We start from the raw sequence: 15,956 nt of genomic DNA on the forward strand, positions 1-15,956 counted from the left end.
GGGGTCCATCCTCTAACAGTAGTTTCAACAATTTCCTAATTCCTTTTCTTATGCTGTCAGTATTTAACAATGCTTCAAAAGTATGCATAAGATTTTCAAAGCTTCTTCCACTGAAGAAGGTAGTGGGGTCCTTCTGCATTGTCTAGTCTTAGTCTGGAAGCTTTGATGAAATCTGTTCATTTTGGGTGATCCTGCTGGCATTTGATATAACAGTGACATATCTTCCAGCATCACAGCAACACACAAGCCACCACAGTATGATGAACTAACAGACAGGTGGTGAGAATATAACATTATTCCTTCAAAATACACCATACAAATTCTGGCTAATATTTTAATTACAACAAATAAATAATTGCCGAACTCCACCAAATAGTGGAGTAATTCAATTCAATATTTTCAATTTTGGTCTTAACATTTAAATAAAAAGCCATGAGGACATCAAGAATTTAAGTCATGAGAACAACAAGAATTTAATAAGTAAACAAACAAATAAATGGGTCTAGAAAACTAGAATCAATGACCAATATATAGCATACTCAACCCAAAACAAAACATATTGCTCCCGTTAGGCTGGAATATATTTCAGAAATAAAGTGAAGCATGAAACGAATAGAAACACATAGATATTTAATAGAAATACAGATAGATGAGAGATACAAGATATGGACAGGCTATATAGAGAAAATTGACAGCTAAATCAATAGTTCAGCAGATTGATGGACCAATTAATAGATTTATGATAGATAGATAAATAGATAGAAAGATAGCAGAGATAGGAATATGTATAGATGGATGACAGAGAGAAAGAGAAACTCGTTCAACAGACACCAGTGTCATTGTGCATTCAGGTTCAGGGGTTTGGGCTGAGTCCAGACAGATGGTGTTCACAGAACACTCTTGTCTATACTGAGATAAATTGAAGACTAAATGCACAAACTACTACATGCAGTGTGTCATAAGGAGGAAGGATGTTATAAAACAATGACTCACTCTTCAAGAGATTGTCTCAAGTACCTGGGTCCCCACAACAGGAACATATCAGTTATTTGATGTGTGTGGTGATGCAGATAAAAGTAGGTCAGGGAAGCTATGTGAGACCAGAGTGTAAGCACCACGAAGGGAAGGTTGGGATGTATTGCATAGGGTCTCGGGACAAACAGCACATGACCCAGTTCAAGACTCAGTGCATGGGGAGCAAGATACAGGTTTCCTTCCTGAATTTGGGGCCTCCCTATTCAATTTTCCCCTGTGTTATGGTTTTTATTCCTCTTCCTGTCTCTGAGAACCAAGATTTAGATGTTTTTAGCATAACCGTCAACTCCAGAGAACAGAGGGAGGAGAATGAAGCATGGAATTAGGACATCTTCTCTGGGTCCTTGCTCTTTTCTTGGGAGACCCCGAGTGCACAAACCTGAGGTGCTTTCTCCCCATCAGAGGAGAACTGAAGGGAAACGTTTTAATATTATTTTTTATTTTTATCTTTACACTTGCTTGTGGATTGTGGGAAGATTTACCAAGATTAATGCTCATTCAACTATTCATACACTCTTGTTTCATTTCATTGACTGTAATACACACAAACTCCTGTTACAATTACCTTTGCTTTCCAAATATTCTGAATGTTCCCCTGGATAAATGTTGCCCTTTTAATCACAGAACTTAGATTATTTTAAGGTAATTGTATCTACCCAGGATTATTGCTCCCAGGTAGGCTTGTCAATTATTTGACTGGAAGTTTTTCCAAGGGGTGAGTTCAGTCCCACACCTGAAGCGATGCTGGAAGCCATGGTCTCAGGACTTCCACAAATCGACCCAACAAGGAAGCCTAGTCTTTGTATTATTCTTTTGTGTGTGTGTATTGTTTCACTTTTTGTCCCACTCTACCCAAGACCTTCTAACGCTATCTTTTCCAAAGAAGTGGGTACTGATAGCAAGGCACCACCTATTTCTTCTGGTCATAGAGATCAGGAGACTCCTATCCATGATTCATTACAACATTGGACGAATGGTTTCGTTGTGTCTTCAAGGATCATCACTCTGGAAAGGGTGAAAGAATTAGCTGCACCTAGTGTGGTTTAAAGTCCCCAGTCACTACTCTCAAAGCCCAGATGTAGGACATTGTCTTTGTGCGCTGTTATCTCAACGGGTCTTGTGTCCCTGAGCCCCAAGGCCTCCTCCTGAGAGAGAGAAAAGTTAACAAACTGATGGTTTTCTTTAGTTTAGATCACAGTAGGTCAGAGAAATGTTTAGACAGATTATGAAATTTATGAGATTGTGAAACTGATGAAGGTGAGATATTCTCCATGTTGGATTTTTAACTTCTCTAACAAACAGCTACCCTGTCAGAGAGACGGTGACAAGGGCCAGGTTGACCATGAGTATTCAGAGTGACACACTCATCTTTGACTTTAATCTGCACAGATTTGTCTGACACTCCGAGTAAAGCTGACATTCCCTGAGATTTGTTTCCTCTTCTCAGGCAGCAGGAAGTACAGGAGAGACCTGGGCGCTAGGACACACCTGAGAGTCTATTGAGAGTCTATTTAGAAGGGGTCATTCAGTTGATGAGATTCTTCAAAGTCTTCACTAAGGAGACAGAGGTACCTTCCATCATGGACATCATTCCCCACAGACAGTAAGGAGAGACCCAGGCTCCTTGGGCTGCAGATTCACACTGGGTTTGAAACCACTCTCGCCTGAGTGTGAATGAGAGATGCACTAAGTGGAGTCACAGTTCAAAGCTCTCTGTGTGTGAGGTTCTAGTGCTAGTGCCAGTCTTGTCTCCCCGCCCCTGCCCTCTCTCTCTCTCTCTCTCTCTCTCTCTCTCTCTCTCTGCATGTGTGTGTTGCAGGATGTTACTAGGATTAAGTGCTGTCCCTCCCAGGAGTCCCAAGACCTGGGTATCCAGGGTTATAGGGCTGGAGGAGTCTGGCACGTAGGGCAGGGCAGAAATATGCAAAGTGGAAGACATCCATTTTAGACCCACAGGCCACCTCCACAGGGGAAGGTTTCTCATCACCCAGCTGGTGAACTCAGTGTGATTCCTTTGCATCCTCCTTGCAAGATGGGGTCTGCCACCCTAGATCTCCTCATTGCTCTTCTCCCAGGTCAGGATCACCACAGGTTTGAGATGAATGGAGGATGTGTGTGCAGAGGGAGTCTCTCATCTCTCAATCCTATCTCCACAAGTGTCTGTGCTCAGGTGCAGCTGGTGCAGTCTGGGGCAGAGGTAAAGAGACCTGGGGAGTCTTTGAGGATCTCCTGTAAGACATCTGGGTACAGCTTTAATAGAAACTGGATTGGCTGGATTAAGCAGACACCTGGAAAGGGCTTGGAATGGATAGGGATAATTTATCCTAGTGATGCTGATACCAGGTACAACCCATCCTTCCAAGGAAAAGTCACCATCTCCACAGAAAACTGCATCAGCACCATGTACCTGCAGTGGAGCAGCCTGAAGGACTCAGACACGGCCATGTATTACTGTGCAAGAGACACAGTGAGAGAAACTCCTTCCTGAGAGGGGCAGAAACCCTCAGCCTGATGCAGCTGCAGAGCAGGAGTCTCAGAGCATCTCTCAACTCAGCACCAGAGAACAGAGTGTCTGCTGTCTCCCAGTTCGTGAAACCAATAACACAGGCCACTGGCACGACAGGGCGACATCTCCCCACATGGGAGCACTGATGTATCATACCAGTAAGAGTTTCTCTGGAGTGGCCCACTGTGTAACTTCTGATCAACCGCAGCACTATACAGCATATGACGTAAGGTTTCTTCATGAAATTCTCAGAGTTCAGCCCTTGATGCTCTTGAAGATTGAGCAGGTGCATTGTCATATAGGAAAAAAAAAATCAGCTCAAATGTCCTGGCCTTTTCCTCATTAAGGCCATTCCCAATGTTACTAGAATTTCTTCCTAAGAAGTAGCCATGATCTTTGCTTGCTTTCTAACTTGATTCAGTTGCCTGCATTCAACTTGATTCAAGAAACAGCTTTATAGAAACTTCCTGGGGGAGCAGTGGTGCTGTGGCATTAACAAACTGCTCATGGATCCCAGACCTGATACCAGTTAGTTACTGGTATGAAGAAGAATATGGCATCAGGCCTGGAAAAAGGCTTATGACTTATGGCTTATGAACAACCTGTGATATGAAGATAACACAATCTTGCTTGCTGAAAGTGAGGACTTGAAACACTTGCTGATGATGATCAAGGATTGCAGAGGTCATTATGTATTAGGATTCAATGTAAAGAAGACCAAATGATGCTGGCCAGATTCCAATTTTGTTGTTGTTTATGATTACTGTTTATTTTGAACTGACTTTGAAAAGTCAGCATACTTCATGAAGACTCCAGACACCCGCCTTCCTTCCAGCTCCTCTCACAACAAGCTGCCAGGAAGAGAATTCACTCTCTCTCCCAATAGCTCAAGTCAAAGCAAAACAAAAAAAGTGTTACATGACTCAGTCTTTATAAGTGGCCTTGATATTGCCTTGTCTGTTTGAACCAAGTGAAATAAAGCTCAAAGGATTGAAATTTTCTTTTATGTTGCAGGATCCTTCTGCATTTAAACTCTGAAAATTGTCTTTCATTGTGGGACTTTGTGATTCTTTACAATTATTATTGTCCATTCCTAGATTGTTTTCTTCCTTCAATAAAGTCTTTGATATTTACTGAAAGCTCTTGCTTATCTTTGAAAGGAAGAATAGAAAAGTAAATGTAATATGTACATTTCATGACCATCGATGTCTACCAATCACTATCAAGTTCCTAAAAAGAAATAAAACAAATAATAAATATTAATAAACTTACTATTTATTTGAGCAAAATATAGTACACACCAAGGGATTGAAAAAGTTATCTTCGATAACTAATTTTTGTTCCAAGATTATATTTGTTGTGATTATAATAACTAAGGAGAATCTTACTACAGTGTAAGAACAATTAAGAACATTGGACATTCTGTTTGAGGCCATACCCCAACATGCTTAACTTTGTGTGGCAATGTAAACTCCACAGCTTGACCAAGGAACCTCCCCTTAGGATATGAGATGGTGCCACAGCATGTTGGAACACCCCAGTTACTTGTTTGTTTCCTTGGCTAAATCTGTAAACCACTCCCACCTTTTTTTCCCCAGGAGCTTTCCTTCAGGAATGTTCTGGTTTAGTTCTTGCCTGATTCAAGTAAAGCAGACCCTTTCACTTTCATGCTGCTCCTGTCTTTTTTCTCAGCTAGAGTGGTGTCGCTAACTTGTTTCACACTTCGTTTGGCTGAGTGTGTTTTTCAATGTGAAAATATACTCTGTCTTATAGAGTCACTGTGATTCGAAATCACCTTAATGACAGTGAGGTTGGGATTGGTGTTATCACAAAGAAGATGATGGGGGTCAGACTTTCTCTTCTCAGTTTCTGAGAAGAATTGGATTGTCTCTACTTCATTCTTGGGGCTTCCAAAATGCAGAACATCTCATCAATTTCCAGGTAAAATCTCAAACCTAGTGGAAAACATTACATCATGGACAGGGTCCTCTAGGATCCACAAACCTTGTCCGTAGTCATGAATTACCTGTGGAGATTCTTCTGCCAAGTGGTTACTTCTTTCTGATAGTTTCCAGATTCCCAAAATGGGTTGACATAATAAGGTTTCCATTACTTGTCATCAGTAATTATTTTCCCTCTTCCTAGTTGTCCAAGATTTGGGCCTAGGATTGATGAATCCCTCAGATTCTCAACGTAAACTTTGCTATCTCTGGTGACTGCTGAATGCCAGAGCTGGAGCTGCCAAAACCTGCAGAAGAGGTTGGAGTAGTTGTGAGCAATATATTCTAGTAGCAGAAAACAGCCTCCCATCCCTATGGAACTGGTACTCGAACTCCAGAAGAATACCCACAAATCAGTTATCTTGCATCTGAGCTCAATCACACTGAGGGCACAGCTGTCCACTCATGTGGGAGAGAATCAGAGAGAGAACTCAGGTTAGCAGGGCAGGCGTAGGTGGGTAGAAACTAATAAATATTAAAAACTCACCTAACAACACAGAAGGCGCACAGCAAATAACCCAATTAAACAAAAACAGAGAAGACGAATTAAAGTGATAAATACCCAGTTTTAATGCTCATGATAAAAGAAAGGCGGCTGGAATCTCCCAGATCAGAAATCAGAGAAGAGACACCATTCCACAGATTTTATGGACAGTGAAAGGCGAAAAAGAATCTAATAATGTCCCCACATAAGAAACGGATCATAGAGCTGCTCACTGTCATCATGCCTATCCAGCGGTTGAGGGGAACGAGAGGGGATGCACTGTGACCTCTCAGATGGCAAAGGCTGTTGTGTCTGCCATATAAAGCTTATAACTTGAAAGTTACATTCTTTAAAAATATAATAATGTGCAACAAAGAAATACTTGGTACAGAACCTGTTTAAGAGCTCTATTTTCCTGAGAATGCTTGTGTTTCTCTGAGTCTGAGGGAGAAGAGTTGCCCATAATCTCTACACAATCGCTTCTAAATATCAGGGAAGATGCAAATGCAGCTCTCTGCCTGCTGATAAACCAGCCACAGCCCCTGATGTTTGAGATCTCAGAGGACATTCCAGTTTCCGGGTCTCTGCTGTTACCATTTCGTGACAGGAGCTTGTCCAGAGGACACATCATGAATTTTGCAGCAACACTGGCTTTCATTTTGGCTATTTCACATGGTAATTGTGGTGTACCGTACTGTGTGTGTGTGTGTGTGTGTGTGTGTGTGATGGTGAGTGATTTAGTTTGTATGTGGGTCTGTTTGCAGGTGGTCAGTGTGAGGTGCAGCTGGTGGAGTCTGGGGGCGATATGAGAAAGCCTGGGAGGTCTCTGAAAATCTCCTGTGTAACCTCTGGATTCAACATCAAAAAGGATGGCATGAATTGGGTCCGCCAGGCTCAAGGAAAGGGCCTGCAGTGGGTCTCGGGTATTAATAGTGGTGGAAGGGTCAATGCACCATCTCCAGAGACAACTCCAAGAACACACTCTATCTTCAAATGGACAGCCTGAAAGCTGAGGACACGTCCATGTATTACTGTGCAAGAGACACCCAATGGGCGCAAATCAGTGAGAGGCCATACACAAATTTTCCCTGCACAGAGGACAGTGGTCTCCAGGGGGCGCTCAGGACCCACAGAGCACAGGGCTCAGACCCAGGAGCAGGTGCAGCTGGAGCTTCAAGGCTGGTTTCCTGTGGGGATCTGCGGATTCTGCTAAATCTGTTTCCCTAGGGAATCTCTCTCTAATTTAAGAATATTAGTTCTGTGCCTACTTCTGGTATCTGTGAATTTAAATAGTATATTGTAATGGGAGAATATAGTCTGTCTTACAGCAACAAACAGTCTGTCCCTTAAGGCAGGAAATGACTCTGTCAGGTGTCCCTGCATCAGAGTTCTCATGACGCTCAGATAAATACTTTCCAATCAGACTCAGGGGAAATAGGAGACTGGGAAAAGGTCACTATTAAGTGCCAACATTATTGACTGAAAATTTCACAGTATATTCTTCCATCACTTTGTAAGGTTTCATGACAATCACTTATTCAAATTATAGAAACGTTGATACATGCACACAATAGAATGCTATACATGCCAAAAAAGTACCAGAGAGACCACAAAGCACATTAGGACATAGACATGAGTGTAACTAGACAATTACACACGCACACAAAACAATGAAGCAAAAACAAAACAAAAAACACCTACAAAGGAGGCTCCACTCAAATTTGGGCATGTTGTCATATAGCAGGAAATGGGAAATGGCAAGGGCTTCTGACATTCAGCAGCGTCCCAGCGTTACTTCAGTTTCATAGAGTCTCCTGTGATGGTGTTCTCAAAGGAACCAAACTACTGTGTTGAACTTAAAGCTTAAAATCTCCAACGTGGGAGGCACAGCTGATTGCTATTCTAAATTCATGAGTTTCAAGGTATGATCACATGATTTCAAATGGTAAAACCAAGATCAGAGGAGGGAATGGAATTAGAGGTTCAATTCAGGACTATCATTGTTGAGGTTCTCTACTTTCTGGACGCCAAGGTCTTCCAGCCTCTACTGATGTGCTGTTGATTTTCTTTCTCTCTTGGCATTGGTCTGACAAGGGAGAAAACAACTCTGCACTTACCTTTTTAGCACCCTCAGGTGGATTCCAGCACTCTTGTGTTTGATGAGTGTAAGTTTTGTCTGGAGCTCCGCTAAAGCTAGAGGTAATTAACTGAAGTTCTGTCATTCTTAGGGAAACATTGTGAACCTAGGTCTGAGGTGTGGCCTTACAAACATCCACGTTTCTCCCTCAGGGGCAATATGGGTCCAGGAGAAATTTCTGCTCTCTTTCCAGGATCGACCTTCTTCTGTTTTTACCTCATCTGTTTCCCCCACAGTTGCTATAGTTTACCACATGAGACCATAACTTCCTGTTTTGGAGTCTTTAACTTCTACATCTTGGTATTTGTATATTATAGATGAGAGGGCCTATATTCTGGGGGGTGGGGGGGAATCATATGGTGTCCTCTGTTTCTATTGGTTTCTTGTGTGACTTAACACTACAGTTAAATGTGATAATAATAAATCATATTTTCCCACAGATTTAGTTGCCAGCTACTTCCTCCAGGACACTATTTCTGCCGTCAGCTACTTTCATAGTAAATTACACACAAAATGACACGTTATTCTGCTGATGAAAACCAGACTAGCAAAGGTATTCAACTCTAGGAGAGAGGACACACCCCATAGGATGTCCAGTTCTCCCCATTTACTGGAAAGCTAAGATTATACATAAGTCACAGTGGAATTTTTGCTGACCTAAGATGCCCTTGTGGCAATATTAAAAGTGAACAGAAAAGGTGTTGAACAAGAGAGTGAAACCATGTGTGATGGTTTTCCTGATCAGGATGTCTTTGTGTTTGCATGGTCCAATGCAGCTGGTGGCTCTGGGAGACTTGAGGCAGACTAGGGCCCTTCTGAGATTCTGCAGTCCAACCTGTGGACCCCTCCCCAGCAGTGATGGCATGGATGTCATCAGCCAATTCCATGAAGGGCCTGAAGTAATAGTTATTCCATATCCTACCTACACACTGTGAATTCCTGATTGACAGTCACCAGAGAAAAGCCAAGAACATTTTTTATCTTCAAATGGACAGCCTCAATCTAGTTCAGTAATGGAGACACGGAAAAGGGAATGTGTAAGAATCTGTACACAAACCTCCCTAAAGGGAGGTATGGACTTCAGGGATTGCTCAGGACTCTGATTCACAGGACTCAGTCTGGCAGACAGTGTGGAGGGGAGTTAAGAACTGGCTTCCTCTCCATCTTACAGCTTCCATTGGAGATTTTCACGATGTCAGGGTTTGTATCAACTGCTCAATTATAAATTTTGCATTGTAAGGTGAGGAAACGGGCTCCCATTTCTAAAGTGCAGAAGGACACAAATGGAGTCAGATACACACAGAGGGGACAAGGCAAAGATGAGGGATCTCTCAGCTATGATGCAAATCTGTGTCCAGTAAGGGTTTTGAGAGGAAAGGGTGGCTGGGATTTCCATAAAGTCAGCACAGTCCAGCATGAACTAGCAATCACATCACAGTGTCCTCAAGCCATAGTTGTGCATCGGAGCTGTCCTGTGTATCTCAAAACCTGGCTTGTCTTAATGCCCTGGACATCCTCAGACACTGGCTGGGAATCAGGACTAAACAAGTGATGGTTTTCGGAGGACACATTTGAGGGCCTGGAGCATTGTGCTACCTTGTGCAGAGTAAGGAGAGGTGCTTCACTTGAGCAAACATCTTGTCCACTGTTTGCCTTGCGTTTTGATTGCAAATTGTCCCCACCCCTCACAAACATTTAAAAATCCACGTGTCAGAATTTTATAGGTGCATATTAAATAGTTTTATTTAATTGTAATACAAGCATCTTTAGCCTACAGTTGTACTTTCCCAAGGGACCCACAGCCCTGTCAGAAGAGAACTGATAGCCTTCAGTGCCCAAGGCTGGGATTTTAACCTACTGCCTGAAGAATGATTTGCATAGGAGGAAGCCCTGTGCTTATAAATAGAGTCTCCTTTGTTTCTTCTGAGGCCATCATAGGGCAATTCTTCTTTTGAACTCATCTCTGTGTTAGTTTTGAATGAGAGAGCACGTTTTCTAGGAGGTGTCTGTGAATGGTCAAAGGACAGCCCAGCATTTCTGAGCCAAGTATTCTTCCCCTCCAGCCCTTCATTGCTCCTGCCCTGACTGAGGCTCCCATATATCCTGTGCATCAGAGGTTGGGCAGTATAGAGTTCTTTGAAACCATCAGGTTCACCCCACAGTGTCCTCATTACCCCACACTCTCCAAACACATTACTTTTTTATACACTGACGCCATTTAATCAACCTTCTCAATGTCCTTGGTCATTTTCATATGTGGTAAATAAATGTTTTAGAAGAATTAATACTAGATCTGTCCCAAGGAGTTGGGGATTGGTTATCCCACAAATATCCACCTCTTCCATGATGCCATCCAGTGCCTTTTTCCACCCACTCCTCCCTTGAGTAGATTTCCTCATGTTTCTGGGCTCTGTGAATTGTTGCAATGTCCAACAGATACTAAGGACAGGCAGCGGTAAGCTCGACCAGAGACTGCCCTTCACTCTTGTCCCTGTATTTCATTAATGTACATATGCCCTGAGGCCTCTGGCAGGATGTCTGCAGTTGGCATTGACTCCCTACTAATGTTCATCAGCCAGGTCTTTCCCCACCTTGGCCAAGATCATCACAAACCCCACCGCTCTTACAAGCAACACCATCACTTCATCCAGTGCCTGATTGCTAAGGAAAACCTCAGGGTAAGTCAAGTGAGTCAAGTGCCACCGTGTTTCAGGGAAGAAGTTGCCAACTAGAAAAGTTGGTCCCCAGACAAGACAAGGTTTTAACTCTGCGAGAAATGCAAGATTCTGAAGAGAGACTCTGTTTGACAGAGAACGTTCAGAAGAGTGCAGACCAGTCAGGTGTCATGACTTCACGTGTAGAGACACAGCAGAGCAAGGAGGGGGGAAGAGTTGTTTAATAGACAGGGCTTTACCTATAAATATAGACGCATCGATCTATTTCCCCATCCTCCTATATATATTTGCATGTACATGTCTTTGTCTAGACCTCCATAAATGCCCTTTGACTCCTAGCTCTTTCCTCCATCTCCCTTGACTTTCCTCCTGCCCTACTACCATGCCTCGTTGCCACCTGGGCTAGAGTATACCTCTTGTCTACACAACCTTACCCTTGATCATTCCCCACCAGGCCTGCCATTCCCCCCTCTCTACCATTTGGGGTCCCATGTTGTTCCCTTGTCCCTGTGTTTGTTAACACTACTTCCTTACCCCCCTATCCCCCCACCCAAAGTCCCCCCAGAACTGTCGGTCCAGTTTTTTTCCCTACAGATAGTTCATCCAGCCTGTCCTATTCAGACAGACCTGTGGAGACACTAACATGCACGAAAACAAGACAGAGGAAAACAAAGCAACAGTATGCAACCAGACAACAAAACAACAAAAATAAACCACTGAAAATCTGATTATATGTGTTTTTGTATTCTTTCCAGGATGAGGCTTAAAAATGAAGTCCTATTTCCAATATTTTATATTTTCCTAATTATACATTCTCTTCTTGTTCCCAGTTTAGGTCAGCACCTTCAGAGTTGATTCTTCTCTCTGTGCCTGAGATAACAGATCACAGGGAAAAACTGACAAGAGCTTCCACCCTGTGTACCACGTGGTCTAGAACAGATTCAGTAAGAGATTGGCAGTATAACTAGGGGATTTACTGGGGTGGGCATCTGGAGGATCCTTGAGCAAAAGCCGGGAATGGCAGGGTTCAGACTCCATGCCGCTGTCTCTCAGCATCAATGAGGATTCACCTATGGAAGTGGACAGAGACATCATTCCTGAGCAGACAGCCCCCAAGCACTCCTCTCAGACACCACACCCAGGACTCTGCCCAGCAGGACAGTGGGGTTTGGCATTTCTGGGCCCCTGCTGCTTCACAGAAGTCTGGGAGCTGCCACTACCCTTTCAGTGGGCCACTTCCCAGTGTGTGTCTGATGGCACAGAGCGTTTTGGAGAGTGCAGTTGGATTTTTATCCATGCCTGACCCCAGAAATTCAATAAACACAAATCACAATTATAAAAGAAAAGCTAAATAGTTATCAGTAAGCAGAAAAATGTGGAACCAATAAATAATAAAGGCTTTATACAAATAAAATCATCACAATTCATCTGATACAATTAAAGCTTACTTTAGTGATTTTAAATGAGATGAGAACAGCTTTTAACAATAATACACACCAGCTTTCAATATATTAAGAAAATAAATGATAATATATCTAGGGAAAGTGAGGTAAAATAAAATTGTCACACTTCATGGTATATCATTAAAATTTAGTGATTTTGAATGAGACCTGAGCAGCTTTTAGCGTGAATACAAGTCAAGTTTCCAAGTGTTAAGGAAATACATTAATATATCTGAGGAATGAGCAATAAACCCCTCATTATCTTGATGGGATATCATTGTGTTCACAGAATAAAGAAAGGATAAAGTAGAAATAGCATTGTCCCTTTCTAGGGTCACCAGATTCAAAGGAAATAGATGATAACACTATTCTAAACTTTAGAAAGAATGGAAGATACATGTTTAAAGGCAAGATACATTTATGAGATCTACCGAGGCAATAAACCTCAGGTGATTACCCTCTGTCCATAATAGAGGGATGGGAATCACCTGGTTACTAATCAGATTGCATTGGAGAGATGATTATAGTAGATCAAAATGATAAACCTGGCTTGAATGGTTAAAACTTTTTCAGTTAACCCCCCTACTGATACATGTTGGGTCTGATCTGGTTTTTTTTCTTAACTATTAAAATAATTTAATGTGTCTTTAGAGTTTGTTTACAGGTAGACTTTCGATATCAGTATATGTATACAACCCCACACATATTTTAACATTGAAGGACTTGTAACTATCATAGTTAATCATATATATAGAGAGATTTCATGGTACCACAATTGCAACCTAATTATTTACATGGTACAATCAATATAAAGCAGTCCTAGATCTTAAAAGTAAAACAAATAAGAATTTGAAGAAAACATGCAATCTTTGAGCAAGTAACACACCTCTTTCATGTTAAGGACTAACAATAATGACTATTCACACTGAAGGCAGGTAACACCACTGGTTTGAGAGATTTAATAATCAACCTGTTCAGAGTCTGGTGCACAGCCAAAAATAAACATCAAGTGTTCAAATGATACAAGTATGAAGGGCCAAAATTTGGAAGCAATCTAATGAATTAAGCCGTACCATTAAGTCTCTCTCTCTCTTTATATATATATTTATATTTATATTTATATTTAAAGCTAAACAGTTACTTACTACTATCAAGCTCTTAAGAGTTTGGTGGCAGTCACTCTTAAGTAGGCACTCTTTAAGTGGATTCCTTATGGTAAAAGCTAAACCTGTTTTCTCGATTTTAAATGTGGTTAAGATGTCCAGGCATGGAAGGAAGCAAGCTGAACCATCACCAGTACACAATAATTAAATACAACATAGTAGAAATATTTCATCTCTGAGAAGTCAGACACATGATTTCTCAAAAATCACAAATGGGACGCAGATTTAGTTGCTGACTTCAATGATAGCCTGGAACTGGCAATTTATGGCCATCTTTAGCTCCAACAAAAAGTATAAGAAAGAGTGATGAGATCAATATTCACCATTCTTGGATCTTCAGCAAATTCAGGATCAATGTAGAAAAACCCTGGCATGTCTACTTCCTCTTGTGGATTAAGCCTTTGTTCTTCAAAACAGAAGCACTGTATTCTATTGAAATACTGTCCAGCTTCAAATGGTACAAGATTGTATGTAGAAATCCCGATGACTGGCTTGTCAGTCGGGTTCTTAGCTTTGTAAAATGCCAGTGCCGTCTCTCCTGGCATTACATATATTTCCGTTTGCTGAGGTCTAAAGTTCCACTGGAGACTTGCATGCACATCCGCATTAAAGGTTACTTTAGAGGGAGGGGGGAACGGGGAGGGAGCGGGGGAAAAAAAGAGGACCTGATGCAAAGGGCTTAAGTGGAGAGCAAATGCTTTGAGAATGATTGGGGCAGGGAATGTGCAGATGTGCTTTATACAATTGATGTATGTATATGTATGGATTGTGACAAAGTTGTATGAGCCCCTAATAAAATGTAAAAAAAGAAAAGAGGAGAAAAAAAAGAAAATGATTAGGGAAAAGAATGTACAGATGTGCTTTATACAACTGATGTATGTATATGTATGGATTGTGATAAGAGTTGTATGAGCCCCTAATAAAATGTTTAAAAAAGAAAAAAAAGGTTACTTTAATAATGCGATCCTTAACAGGCACCATGTTTTCAATCTGGTTAGATCCATGACCAGCTACAGCTGACCCTCCAAGTCCAGTAGTCTGGCAATAGAGCCGATAAAGGGGCACCGCTGCGTAGGACGCCCCCAGCATGGCCATGGCGACCGAGGTCACGTATGTGAGGACAGTCTTGTTGCGGCGCCGCCAGGCCTCCTCCTGCGCGCGCATGAACGGGTTCGTGCTCTTTGGCCCCTGAGGCGGCTGCAAAAGCAGGCCCAGTGCCTGGCTCCGGAGCCCCGACGTCCCTAGCCGCCTCTGTCCCCTGTCAGGAGCTTGGGTGCCACTCCGCCATGGGCAGAGGAGGGGCTCTAGCCTCTGGTCAGCAACGCAGCGTGACCCCAGCGCCCGGCACACAGCTCCAAGTTCCTCCATGCCATGAGCCAGACCTGATCTGGTTTTCAACATTCTCTCTCTCTCCCTCTGTTTCATATTGGGTATACTCTACTCAGATGTATTTTGTCATTGGTGGTAACCCTACTGAATTTATATTATTATCTTTTCTGTTTTTCTCAGAATATGAAACCTGGGATTGATGCACCTATAGACACAGCAAGTAAAATAGGATATGGTGGGGTGGGGCTATGGGAGACAGACAGAGTAAGATGGGGTTGATATTAAAGAGTTTAGGAAGTAAGAAAATATTTTGAAACTGACTGTGGTAGCAAATGTACAATATGTCTTGATGTGATTGAGCTATGGAATTATACGATATCTGCATTATCACACCCAAAAATGGTTTTTGGAAAATAAAAAGCAAGATTATGTGCTTCATAAAATGAAAGGTATAAGAGATTATACAATATAAATATTTAAAACCCCATATAAAATTTAAAATATTATTGTAGTAAATGAAATATAACAGAAATAAATGGAGGAGCATGTCACGGTATTTATTGTAAAACTCAGTGACTCTAAATCTTGCCATTTCTAAACTGAATGATAAATCCAATGTGATAACATTCAACATCTATGTAAGGATAAGGTCACTAGAAGAACAAAACCAGAGCTGCATAGAGAGATAAAGAGAACTGCTCATGCAGTTGTAGAAGTGGGCACCTCCATTCTGACTCTAAGTCCTCGAGTCTTAGTTAGGCTTCTCCTGACTTATGTAGCTTCAGGGGCTGATAAATCTACAATAGGCTGGAGCACAACTTGATGATAGTTTCAAAGGCAGGTAAATAAAAACAAGTCATACTTGTTATTGAAGATGTATATTACTTCAAGGTCAGATCACATGTCAGATACCAGGCCACTGTGGACTCTCAGGATTGGCGGGGGTTATTTCAAGCTTTCGGTCAAATTCAAAACCTAGAGCTTGAAGAGCCCAGATGCAGGATCCAAACCCAGAAGGAAACGAACAAGTTTCCCTACCAATCTGTTTATAAAGGAAGTAGATCACATTCACACAGAATATTTGTTTTCCAGTTGCTTCAGAGCTTTGTCCTGAGTAAGGGAGGTACACTCTACCCTAATCATACAACTGCTTGGCTACGCACAGCAGACCCCATTATGGAATTG

At 41.9% G+C, this 15,956-nt stretch overlaps 1 pseudogene; it reads right to left on the reverse strand.

Moving 5' to 3' along the window:
* Window positions 1-13,680: 13,680 nt before the first annotated feature.
* LOC142436846 (cytochrome c oxidase assembly protein COX11, mitochondrial-like) lies at window positions 13,681-14,810 on the reverse strand (annotated as a pseudogene).
* Between the last annotated feature and the right edge of the window lie 1,146 nt (window positions 14,811-15,956).

The sequence above is a fragment of the Tenrec ecaudatus genome, unplaced genomic scaffold (assembly GCF_050624435.1).
Source record: "Tenrec ecaudatus isolate mTenEca1 unplaced genomic scaffold, mTenEca1.hap1 Scaffold_69, whole genome shotgun sequence".
Classification (NCBI taxonomy): Eukaryota; Metazoa; Chordata; class Mammalia; order Afrosoricida; family Tenrecidae; genus Tenrec; species Tenrec ecaudatus.